At 48.9% G+C, this 13,133-nt stretch overlaps 1 long non-coding RNA gene across 2 annotated transcripts in view; it reads left to right on the top strand.

Moving 5' to 3' along the window:
• Positions 1–7,527, top strand: part of LOC106783220 (uncharacterized) — a 54,800-nt gene extending 47,273 nt beyond the window's left edge. The window contains exon 4 of one of the 2 annotated variants that reach the window (XR_001380881.3): positions 93–7,527. This is a non-coding gene — a long non-coding RNA (uncharacterized lncRNA). The remainder of the gene's footprint in view (positions 1–92) is intronic. The other variant, XR_011438918.1, reaches the window with a different exon arrangement.
• The last annotated feature ends 5,606 nt before the right edge of the window (positions 7,528–13,133 follow it).

Raw genomic sequence — 13,133 nt, 5'->3', positions numbered from 1 at the left:
AGTGTTTTGCTTGACAACAGCAGAGTTGAGTAGTTGTGACAGAGAATGCGTGGCTTGCAAAGCTAAGAATATTTACTCTCTGGCCCCTGCAGAAAAAGTGTGCCGGTCCCTGGAGCAGGTCTTCCAAAGCACAGAAGACAACGATCTTTAAGACAAGAGCGCTGCCTCCTTCCTTTGCAGACCACCACCTCATCACTTCAATTTCCTCTAAAGAAAACAAACTGTTTTTCTCATATTTCATGGCTTTGAGGTTTATTCCAAGCCTTGCCAGTGGCCTCAGGCTCCTCGTTGCCTTATTTGAAACAAGAGATATAGAGCAGCCGAGACAGATGAAGATGTGGAGAGGGAAGGAGGCGAGACGGGGCCCACGCTCAGACTCCCTAAATCCACGAGGGAAACTTCCTTCTGTTGGCACCAGTTCAAAACGATGCGATGTGGCCTTTTCTAAAGCTTCGCACTATTTTTATTGCAGTAAAATGTTTATTGTGTTTACAGAGAGAATTGTTGTCTTAAAACTGATGTTTACTATGGTAGGGTTTGACCTGTGCTTGGTGAAGCTATGTTTTAAAATAATACACTCAAGTTTATGAAGGAAACCTCAACTCTTCCCAAAGAGAGAAACTGAAGGGTTTTTTTGCTGAAATAAGTATTTCATTAGGTTAGAAAAATTGATATATTTTTGTTATTTAATGACTTCATCACGCTCTGTGAAATGCATCACTCCATTTTATCTGCTCTTTGTCTGGAATCACCACATGCTACTAACTGGCTCCTCTTTATTCTTTGCTACACTACAGAAATTCTTTATCATTTAACTTTATCACAGGCAGGCAGAGCCTGGTTCCTATTAGAGAGATAAGGACTATTTCCTTAATTACTGTACATAGAAAACAGCATTTAGTCTGGCAGTTCCCACACTATTCAATCAGGCAAGATTCGATATGAAAAAATACAGCTGATTTGCCAAATCAGACATTTGTTCCACACAAGTCCGTTATAACTCACGTTATAAATGAAACAAGTCATGGAGGCACTTATCAGTACTTATCAGTACGCGCCTGCGATCACATTCTGTTTTTCGAAGTTGACACTCTCAGGAGCGCTTCTTGCTGGAAGTTCTCTCTGACAATTATGGAGGGATCCCCACACCGGCGTCCACCTGACCGAAGAGAACAAGACAGCCGCGTGGGCCATTTCAGAAATCACCACTTTCTAGCTAATCGCAGTTTCCAAATTCAACCTACTGGTGCTGCCGAGAGCGAGAAGAACTTCCCTAATCGGATCCTGGCCGCATTGTGACTCACACTGCTGACTGCCCCCGACCCCCCACCCGGTGCCTCCACTCTCCCTCGTGGGGCCGGCACAGCACCTGCCCAAGGACCTCTCCCTGCGTCCTGGGGATGTGTTGGCAGCACCGTGATCGATGAGTTATTGAGGCCCTTGCTTTTTACCAAAAGAACTTTTTGTGGAAGGCAAAATTTTTTCCAGGGGAGAAATGCAGATGCAGCATTATGCAATTTTGTTAACGAGTTAGGAGGATGGTGTAATGCAAATGGTGGATAAAACGAGCAAACCGGGGAAAGAGAGCAAGCCGACGACTGGAATTAAGGTAAATAGACGCCAGTTCTCGTGGCCTCCAAGCTCCTTCTGAGGAAAGTGCCAGGGCTACTGAGTGCTTTCCAGAAGTTAAAATGGCAGTCACCCAATTGTTCTGCCCTTTACTGAGATGACTAGAAGGAAATACTTCTAATCCAACCCAGAATGTGACTTCTAAAGAAAAATTGTGTACTGTACATATGCCCGTGATGGCCACAAAGCATAAAAATATTCTGTTTTATTTTTTACCCTTTCTGAACTGTGAAGACAATTTTTTGATCTCTCTCCCCACACCTCCAACAACCCTGCTCCTCTCTGGATCCTTGTAATCTCGCCTACGGTAGAGACCTGGGTTCTCACCAAGGCCATTTCCACACCCGAGAAGACTTACACCTTACAGGCACTTCTCTGTAATGAGATGCACATCCTCTTGATTCAAGTGCTTTAAGGTATCTTGGGACTTAATTTATAAATCTCATACACTCGGTGGTTTAGTAAATGGTGGTCCATCTTTGGTCCCAAGAAGCAGGAGAAAGGACACATGAAAAATACAGACAAAAGGTCTAATGGAAATAGGAAAAAATTATTATTTGTTAACTCCGAGTGGTAGGTACAAGGATGTCTGATGTTTCGTCTGCTTTTCTGTATTTGGAATGCTTCATAGTTTTAAAAATTGTTTTTCTAACAAAGAAAAAAGCTAAAGAAGTTACAGGGGTTGCTCAAATTCTAAATGAAGAAATGAGAAGGACGAGGGAAACCTGCACAGTGTTTTTCTCTTGCAGGGGTAGTAAGTCGAAGAAAGCTCCGAACTGCTGGTGCACTGGAGGGACAGTGATCAAGGGGACCCTGGGAGCAGTATTCCTACTCCACTGAAGGGGGGAGCTGAGATACTTGTAAGCTCTAGAGAACCTCTAACACAGGAAGCTATTTATCATAACAAGCCTGGTTGATACCGCTCCCATACTGAACCAATTAGGTTCGCCCGTTTCGTCATACTTCATAACTCGCGGTGATAGGTCTCTGAGTATGGTACAGTGTAGTAATTGAATTTTGATCAAACACACATGGCCCATAACCCAGTATGTGAAATTTTCAGAACAGTTCACAGCTTTTAAATATCCAGTCAACATGTTGCCAAAAGTACAGGATGTACTTGATGGAAGGGGGAGAGCGAGGGGAGGGCTGAATCTTGGTAGAGCTGTAAAACAAATATTTTTGTTCTTGTTCTCTTCTTATTTTTCAAATAGCAGTGGAGAAAGGCCATGGGATATCGTGTCATAACTCAAGTCTTCCCCTTGCTTGCCCTACGTGCGTAAACATCTTTGAGTCTCATTTCAGATTACCATTTATTTTTTGGCAGGAAACTATTTTCATGCCACAGGCCTGTTACACATGACCTGCTAGTATTTCTCACTGCAGCACCACCCAAAGAGGATTTCCCAACAACCCACTACATGCCAGGCACCAGATAAATAGGCAAACTCTTTCGAACAAAGACACATCATCCTTGCCTCCATGTGGTCATCAATTTTTTTACATTGCAACCTGTGATAATCAACATGAAGGAAAAATAGGGCATTAGGAGGGACAGTAACGGGGATCTGATTTATCCAGGAGAGATGGAGTGGAGAGGAGAAGCAGGGAACACGTCTCCAAGGAAGTACCATTGAAATTGACTTCTGAAAGATGAGAAGTGGTCCAAGAGAGTGAACTGAGCATTCCCAGGAGAAGTGGCACGTGGATAAGCCTTGAAGTAGGCAAGACTTTGTCAAGTTCAAGGACCTGAAGGCTGGGACACACAGTGAGAGAAAAGGCTAAAAAGATAGTTGGGAGCCAGACTACATGAGGCCGTGTAAAGAATTCTGCTAAGTGCAGCCATTGAAAGGCAGGAGGCCAGGGAGTGACATGATGGGAGGCAGGCAAGACAAGAAGCAGAAAGACTAACTAGAAGGGCTTGGCAATTGTCCAGGTGGGAAGAGATAGCGGCTTGGAACAGGGCAATGGCAGAGGAGAATGGTGGACAAATCTGAGAGTCGTTTTGGAGAAGTGACATGACTTTGTGATAACTGGACATGAAAGTGACAGAGAGGGGGGTTCCAAGGACATTTCTGGGTTTCTAGCTTGAGCAACTTAGTGAATAAAGTCTAATAAATAACAACCTATCAATATAACTCTTAAGGCTACACCAAGCAATAGGAGAACCACATCTCTCTCCAGCCCCGTGTTTGCAACGAGGCGCTGCTCTCACCGGATTTTGTGGGGACAGATGCATTGATCAGTGCCGGGGGAACAGAAATTTCCCACCTACATGCGCATCAAAGCTTCCTTACATAAGCAGAAGAACGTCTCTGAGCTACGAAAATCAGATTTTCACATAAACTTTAAATTTTTACCCTCAGTTCTACAGACATGGCCATAGATGCCAGGCAGCTGAACTATGAGAACCTAAAAGAAAACCAATTGTCCCTTTGAAAACGTTCAAAACCCAGGCATGTTTCCTTATTCATTCAATAGATTTCTCCCGAGTGTTTTTAGTGTGGGGGGAATGGGGTGAGTAAGATGTGCCCCCTGTGTTGGCAAAGCGTATATTCTATAGAGAGAAAGAGACATAAAAGCTATGCCTAACACAGCGTGGTGTGTGACACAGATCCAGCAGTAGAGGTGTACTTAACAGATGACAGGGTTATTAACTCTGCAGAGGGAGTGGCCCAAGGGCACGGCAACGAAAGACTTCAGAGAGGTTGCATTTGGGACCAGTCTTGAAAGACAAACAAGAGTTTGTGAAGCAGAGAAGAGGATGGGGAGAAACTCCAAGAGGAGGAAACAGCACGAGCCCAGGTGTGAGGGTGCTAAGGAGGGCCGGCTGCTCGGGGCCAGAGCCCTCAGGGAGAGGCCGTGGGGGTCTGATTCCAGACCGGAAGAGCCATCCTTCCATTCCAAAGGCTGAAAACCAGTCCAGTCTGATGTATCCACTATTGCCTGACCCAGGTGGAGAATTCTAATTCGTGTAGGCCCAACCCAACAAAGACTTCTTAATGTGACTACTGCCTGAAGACTGCCCGTGTCCATGACAGCTTTGGGTTTACCCATTGAGATGGGCAGTCCTCTCTCCCACAGTCAGTCCCACAACTTGGCCAAGGCTACAGGACCCAGCTTTCTAAAGTGCCTAGAAAGACGTAGCAGTGGCCCAAGGTGACGCTCCTGTGGCTGGAGAATGTGGACACTGGAATGACTGTGACATTCAGTCCGGCAAGTGGTACAGCTGCCCTTGTACAGCAAACCGTCAGACACAGTGAGTGACCACCATCCCCAGAAAAAGTGTGTGTGCATGTGCGATCTTTAAATTTTAACAGCTATTCCGACAGTCCTCAGAGAGAGAATTGGCAGCTTGGGCCTGGAGAATGCTCCCCACCTGTCTCCAGGCCCCGCAAACACAGCTGTGTAAGAAGACAGTCAAAGCTTCCAAGGAAAGAAATGGTGCTGTTTGCAGGGGCGGAGGACGGGGGAGAAACTAGGGGAGGGCCCTTCTTGCAAACCGCTGAGGCAGGGCCCGTCCAGCAACTGCGAAAATTAGCAAGGAGGACGTGGTCAGGCTTTCTGTTTTTAACTTCACGTTAAGTAAAATCATTCAAGACCCAGCTCAACGACCACATTAACACCAGTCTTAAACGGATGAGACAGAGCACATGGTTCAGGCCAAGGGGAGCACAGGGCCACCTGCGTTTCTAGAGGCACCCATCCGGGTTTTCCCCTGCGTCCGTATGAACCGTCACAGGACGCACGGTCCCTCACACAGAACTTCCTGGGAAAGTGCCCAGAAACCCCTTTATCTGTGTTTCTCCAGGCATTTTTAAAGTTCAGCTCTTTGGGGAAGTCGGCAGACGCAGATTTCCACGACGCCGATTCCATGGCAGGCTTCCAGAGCGGCCAGGGGTTTGCTGCCCCCCCAGGAAGGGAGATGCGAAGACGGAAAGAATCAGCTCATTGCCGAGGAGGAAAACCGAAGCAGGGGGGTATTTTCAGTATCATTTTAATCACAAAATAGCACGAACGTAGTCTGTGCCTGCGTGCCACCCGAGTGTCGATTTGAATACCACTGCACGCTGGTTTGAAAATTTCCATTTTTGTAATTTGCTTTCCTTTGTTAAGCCAAGACTGGAGAGAAACCTGGCAGCCGTCTCCAAGTCTGGCACGATTTCGCCTCAGACGCACTCGGTTGGTTGGATGCTGAGGGAGCCTGCCTGAGAGAAGGGGAGAGAGCGAAGGGGCGAGAAGGATGGGGAGAGAGGGAGAGGAGAGAGAAGGCACCGCTTTTGGCCGGGTGGAGGCCCACAGCCCCTCAGCCAGGGGGTTTGGCTCCATCTACAGGAATCACAAGGCAAACAGACCAGATCCCTCTGCTCAGAAACCAGCTGGGGTTGGGGGCCTCTGGCAACGCCTCTGACAATGGCCTGGAGAATATCCAGCCGGTGGGAACGGGTGGTAAGGAGTTGAAAGGTAGGGCTCTCCATCTCCGGACCGGGAGAGGCATGTCAGATTCTGCATGGGGATTCATGTCTGAGGAGAAAGGCATCGTGCCTCCTCCTGTAACCCATGGATTGCTCTAACTGGTGAAGTGGAAGCCATCTTTGAGGGCACAGGCAGTGTGTGGTCCCAGCATGGGCCCAGCACACACTGTGCGCTCTGCTGTTGAATGAATGAAGGAACAACAGGTGAACCTAGCCCGCTGGACCATCTATCAATCAACAGAGACCTAACTGATAAACATAAACCCTATTTGCTTTCCAGCTGTACTTGTCAGGCACTTTGTTAATGGCTAGTAACAGCTGAGCAAGCCCGCAGCACCTAGGCTAGTCCAGCGCCCCACCCCCAGCGAGGGTAGCACGACCTAAGAGCCACCCATTTCATCTGATGCCCTCATTGTGCAGATGAGTAAACACAGGATCAGAGAGGTTTCTCCCCCCAGGTCAACCAGCTTGTTGGTGACAGAACTGGTTTGGGGCCCACTTTTCCTCAGCTTCTCTCTGATGTTTGTTTTCTAAGGCCTCACTGTGACGGGCCTCACGGATCCGCTCAGCTGATTGGCTCTCTGCGGAGGAAGCCAGCTTCCCCACCTCCCTGTTGTCCTGTCCCAGCTTCTGCTCTGGGCCAAGGCAGATGCTCAGGCTGCTTTGCTCCAAAAATCAAATGCTGCCTGGAGCTGATGCCAACTGATGGCTGAACTGATGAATTCATTTCTTAAAACCTAAAGGACAGAATCTTTGAGCTTGCGGGTTTGTAAGCTACAACAGGCAGGTGCTTGTTTTAACAACACAGGTGTCTTGTATCTGCTATCCAGCACATCAACTGAGCCAAAGCACGGAACAAGCACTCACTGAGTTTCCCCAGGAGAGTTATAGACGACGGCGTGCACCAATTGAAAAGGAATTTTTGCTGCAGGCAGTTAGCACCTAGTTTCCAAATAAAAGAGTGAAGGTCCTTCTTGAATGAGGCTCCATGTGCATCATGCCAGATGAACATGATCCAGTGAAAGCTGGAGACCAGACGACCTGGTCTGTAAAACTGATCTGTAAAATGGAAATGATACTTTCAAGACCTCTGAAAGGATTAGAAATGAATCATTGTGATGATAATGATCACAATATTAATAATAGCTTTTAACTATTATTAAGTGCTTGCTACATTCCAGGCTTTCTGCTAACCACTTTACGTGCATTATCTAATTTATCCTCATAACAAGCCCATGTGGGTTACAATTATTATCCCCATTTGTAGAGTGAGAGAACGAAGCTCAGAGAGGTTAAGATACTCCCCTATGGTAACAGCTTACCATGGTGAGGCCAGTATTGGAGCCCAACTCTTACCCGACTCTAGACTCCTAAACATTGTTGCACAATAAATATTGGCTGGCTCTTTGCTGGTGGCATCAAATTTCGATCTCTAGTTCTGAGTTCTTATGGGAACGCTACACTTTTGCTTCCAATTACTGAAAGAACATCATTGATTATATATTCCTCCATTGCTCACACTGAAAAGGGCCTGAGAAAAACTCCTTCCTTCCTTTCATAAGCATTTACTGAGAACTGTCCATGCTCAAACCTCCAAGCTTGGTCCAGGGCAGTGGTTCTCAACTCGGGGGGATTTTTCCCTCCAGGGGCCATTTGGAAATGTCTGGAGACGTTGTGGTTTGTCACAACTGGGAGTGGGGGATGCTGCTGGCATCTAGGGAGCAGAGGCCTGGGATCCCACTAAATATCCTACAATACACATGACATCCCACCATAAGAAAGAATTATTCAGCCCAAAATCTCAATAGTGCTGAGGTTGAGAACCCTGGTTTAGGAATCTGAAGATGAATCAGACAGATCTTATCAATCATCTGATATAGATGTGCATATAAATTTGAAGCACGAGTTTTACATAGATACCTGTGTGGTGACAAGGAGTAAGTGCTCCAAGGTCCGTAAAGAGCCGTGGGGTTAACTCTGGGCTGGGGAAGGCTGGCAAGCGGGGGAGATGGCACTTGAGCCAGCCACAGAGAAGACAGAAGAGGTGGATTCTGGATGAGAGAACAGTGTGCAGGGCGTGGGTGTGCATGAGGGACGCTGGCTTATTTTAATTGGAGTGGAGGAGGTGCGAAAAGGAGTAGTGAAGAAAAGGAGGTGATGTTTTCTGGGGGCCAGATCCAAGAGGCTTGAGGACAAAAGGAAGGACTTAGGACTTTATTTGTAAGAAATGGGAAGACATCTAACGTTTTCACAAAAGGGAGTAACGGGATCAAAAGATTCTGTGGAGGTGAACCTAGCAGCTGAATGAAAATGGATTGCAGAGAAGAAGCTGGAGACAGGAAGACATGTTACAACACTATCGCTATATATCTTACTATTAATAACAACCACTCAACTATTTTTGTTATTAGTAGTGACTGATAATGGAGTGATTAACAATCTAAGCTAAACATGATATACATAACCTCACTCAGTGCTCACCACCACCACAAGGATTGCCCATTTCATAGACGAGGGGACAGTCTCCGAGTGGACATGAGGTGGCAGAGTCAGGATCTGGAGACCCAAGGCTGTGCTCCCAACTGGTTTGTGTGCTGGGAACCTGGTTGGGATTCTTAACCTCTTGACCAGACCAGCCTGTTCTCCCTTCTAAGGCGGACAATAAAACGAGGCAGCCCAGACCCAGGGGGAACAGGAAGGTGTAGGACAAATAGCCTCAGGAAATCTGCTTCTCCCTGGCAGACAACTGTAGGGAGAAAGGGAGTGTTTCTCGGGGCTAATTTTGGGGGCGTGGGGAGCACAGGCCTGGGCCCTATCACAAACACACCCACACAAATCTATTTGGAGTTAACTCACTTCTTCCCGGGAGGATGGAAAATGAGGGCAAGCCTGGGACACAACCTGGGGTGCCTGAAGCCAAGGGGGAGCTTCTTACGTCCTGCTGATGAGGAAGCAAGCGGAATATGTGAAGCGGGGATAGAAAGCCTGAGACTCAGAAATTCCTGTTTACTTGGATCCTGAGCAGATTGCTAACGGGGTCCAGGTGTGTGCTCTGGTTTTGTTTGCGAGCCTTTAGGCCACAGGCAGACGAGAGGAACGGTGTGGACTATGTCTGTAGACAGAGTGGGAGACGGGCTCAGGACGGGTGGAGGTGCTGACCCAGGCGTGGCCAGACGCACAGCTGCACCAGCAGCGTGGAGGGCCTTCAGTGGGCCTGCACCTGGACAGCCTTTGGTTGCCCAGCTTTCGTCGGGAAAGAAGATTCACATGAGAAGCTTGAGAAGGATGGGATCAAAATAGTGGCCACCACCAAGTAGCGAAGGACCAGCGGGCGATGTCCACACGAGAACTTCCTCAGCTTCCAGGACGCGCTGAAAGGAACCGAGACGGTGGAAATTCCCACCCAGCAGGCAGGGGAGAGTCAGAGACTTTGGTGGTCTTTGATGGCGATCCCTGTGTTTCTGTGTGACTCTCTCCTGCTCGGGACAATCTTTAAACTCTTTTGGAAAGTTTGTGGTTTGAAGGTCAAAGGCTCCGGGATTCCAGGATTTCAATTCTCCTATCTAAAGGCTCGCAGCTTTAAAGAAACCTAAATTCTTGCCATAATCTCTTAGATTTTGACATTCTAATAAGTAGACTTATTTTGAAATACAGTCTCCTCTCCAGACCCACTCTCCTGCGGGTCAGGGACTCAGTCAGCACCCCCAAATTCAGGAGATGCTGGAGAAGTTTCTACTGAATCTAACTCAGCACCAGATCCCCCCAAACATCAAGAGTATTCGCTAAATGCAATAATATGACTTTTAAATCCAAATTTTATTTTCACCTAGTTAAAAAAAAAAAGCCTAACCTTATGCATCAATATGCCTGTTTTCACAAAGCCTTTGCCCACAGTCTGTAAGTTGTCCTAATATGAAGACCAAATGCCAAAAAGCAAATGTTTTTCCCTCGAGGAAATCTGGAAGAGGCAATGATACTAAGACATGCTACTCAGAAGGGTCTGTCTCACTGTTTTCGCTTGTGTGAGTGGCATAATTAGTCCTCCGCAAACCAAACAGTGTCCCAAGAAAAGGCTGGAAACCAGAATTCAAAGTCCCGTTGCTGTGGGCTCTCCGTTTTGTTGTCCTCTGTGGGATCGTCCTCGTGGAAGTGAGGTTTGAAACGAAAGGCGCAGTTCTCAGGGCGAGGGTCCCCAGACGACTGACAACGTCCCCTGTCACCTCACGCAGGCCCACCCTTGCAGCCAGCTCGCTTGCGTCCCGCTGGTGGACATCTATCCCTTAGCCTTGAAGTGTCAGGTCGGCCTCATGTCTTCACTGAGTACCTACCACGCGTGGGGTGTGGAGTTAGAAGTCACAGAGGGAAGAAAAGAGGCCACGAGGGAGCCGGCCCCGAAGTTTGGCTTAGAAGCTAGAGAAGAAAACACAGTGAATGTGGATGAGTGGAGGACAGCACTGGTTCCCCCCGTGAGCTGGGCACTGTGCCGGAAAGTAGAGGGACCAAGGCCGAAGTGGTTCCATTTTGTTCTATTGAACACTTACTATTGACCCGGCGTATGTTTACTGATGCATTTGTGCCAGACCACTGCTCCTCCAACCCGAGCGTGTGTAAGCCATGGGGATTCCCATTCCGGAGGTCTGGGGTGGGCCCCGGGCTCGGCACATCTGGCGCGCCCCCGGGGGATGGAGCGCCCAGGGCCCTGAGCTGCCCCGTGAGCAGTGGGCCGACAAGGGCTTGGTCCTTCCTCCGCGGAGGCGAGGGAGGCAGCCGTGGCCTTGTCCCCGTGAGGCTGGCGTCCTGACAGTGGATGTAAACGTTGAACAAGGAATCACAATGAAGCACAATGTCGGGGGACCCTCAAAGTCACTTTGGGGGTGTTTTGGGAGGGGACCTAACTTCACCAAGGAATCAAAAAGAAGCTTTCCTGAGGAAGAGACCTTTGAGCTGACAGGAATTTGCAAGAAAAGAGGAAGAAGACCTGGGGAGGGTGTGGCAGAGGGGGAATGGCAGGTCTGAAGGCCCAGGGAGAGAAAGCTGAGATGGTCAAAAACGGTTGCTGAGCTTTCCCCGCCCGGGCCCTGCACTGGGAGCACTGCACTGGGAGCACCGCTGCGGAGGAGAGCCCCGGACACGGAGGCCGCCGGCTCCAGGCCACGGGCAGGGGTCGAACAGTGGTAGCCCAGGGTGCCCGAGGGGCGCTGAGGAGAGTCGCTGAGGATGCCCCGGGAACCGAGCCTTGACGACAAGCTGAGCGGGCGAGAGGGATGTGGCGAGGGGACTCTGGCCCTTGCCTCTGAGGATGCCCAGTTGAGGGGGAGTTGGCAAGTCGCGCCGGACGCTCCCGTCCTCAGTACAGTACAGGAATCGTCAGGATGGTGCCTGGTGCACAGTAGGTGCTCACTATGTGTGTGATAGGGGAGGGGGGTACACGTGCGCGTTAGCAATAGCCCAGGACGTCCGAGGTATAACTGAGATCTGAAGGAAATGGCACCAACCCCTCCAGCCCGAGTTCAGAGCACAGAGCTCGAAGAGGTGTGAACAACCCGGTCTTAAAGGAAGGGTGGAGTCTGTGGGCACAGGGAGGCCGGCAGATATCGTCCCACCACTGTCACTGCTGGAAGCCACTGCGAAGAGGGCGGGAAACGGCACAGAGCAGGGCTTCTTAATGCAGGGCTACGGAGCTTCCGGGACCTGCGAGCCTGGAGATGACAGCAAAGTCCTGGTGCACACGTGTAGGGCCATTTTCCCGGGGAAAGGGGCTAGAATGACCTTTCATCAGATGGTCAAAGGAATTTGACGCCCTCATAAGTTAAGACCCTCTCTCCCAGGCAGCCTATGAATCACTTATTGATTATAAATAATTATGCCTCAGCACGGAAAACCCTGGGTCTGTGTGAGCCGGGCAGGTTTCAGCCTGCCTTCAAGGGGCATCTAGCCCTTTCTTGCTGCTGCTTATCCATCCAGACCTGTCCAGGTTGTCAGGGTCTCCTTAGCAGCCAGTTGACACGTCTCCTTCCAGAAGCAATTTATCTGCACCCGAGTCCTTCCTCCTAACGAGTTTCCAGTGGGGGCAATGCCTCTCGTTAGATTGTCAATCGTTTACATTTCTCTGATCTTTTCTCACGGTTTCCGAGGAGCAAGCATGTGCTGCAGCCACCTGAGCATCCAACAAACAATTAATTGAACAGATTTAATAAGCATCCTGGAGCAGGCAGCTATGTGTCCGTGGACCACAGTGCTTTCGTGGTCGTGCACAACAGACCAGGCCCTTTGCCACCCACCTGCTTATGCTACCACAGCGAACATGAAATGTACATACCTGGAAGAAAACAGTTTCTGGAACGTTAATAATAAATGCAGGAAGTCTGTCTGTGATGGGTAAACATCTCCATGGCTTAGCTTGCACCGTTCTGTTTTGGGTAAAAATATCTACAGTGTTGCCCCTTACCATCTCCTTCTAAAATACACTGGGTAGTTGAAGGGCCATGGAAATGGCCCTTCTGCAATCAAGAATCAGGGTTTTGTAAAACAGCAGTGAGCAATCCCCTGATCTGAGGTGCAGGCAGTGTTTAAGTTCTTAGAGAACAGTAACTTTAGGGCAGAAACCTCAACAACCAGGTCGTACCAACAGCGGAAGTATAATATTCAGAACGAGGGGAGCGACGGTCCCTGCCTCCTCAGGGCTGGGCACACCACATAAAAAATAATTTTCATTCAGTACTTAATGCCACATTATAAGAGGGGTAACAACACGCCCGTGAAGCTGGTACACGCTCTGGAAATGGAGGCAAGAGGCGCTAGCTAGCATCCGCGGAGTCCTTACCGATGGCTGAGCACATGGTGGCACGGTACATTTAACCCTCACGACCACCCTGTGAGGGCACCACTGTTACTATCTCCGTGTTACAAACGAAGAAACTTGGGATCATGCAGACAGCTAGTGGAGGAACCACAATGACACTCGTTCCGTCTGACTCCACTGAGCCTCCGTGTAGGCATTTTCAGTCACCTTGCTAGAGACGACGGTAA

This window comes from Equus caballus, chromosome 5 (genome assembly GCF_041296265.1).
Source record: "Equus caballus isolate H_3958 breed thoroughbred chromosome 5, TB-T2T, whole genome shotgun sequence".
Classification (NCBI taxonomy): Eukaryota; Metazoa; Chordata; class Mammalia; order Perissodactyla; family Equidae; genus Equus; species Equus caballus.
The sequence above is the reverse complement of the archived record's forward strand: the minus strand, read 5'-3'. Positions and strand labels throughout refer to the sequence as shown.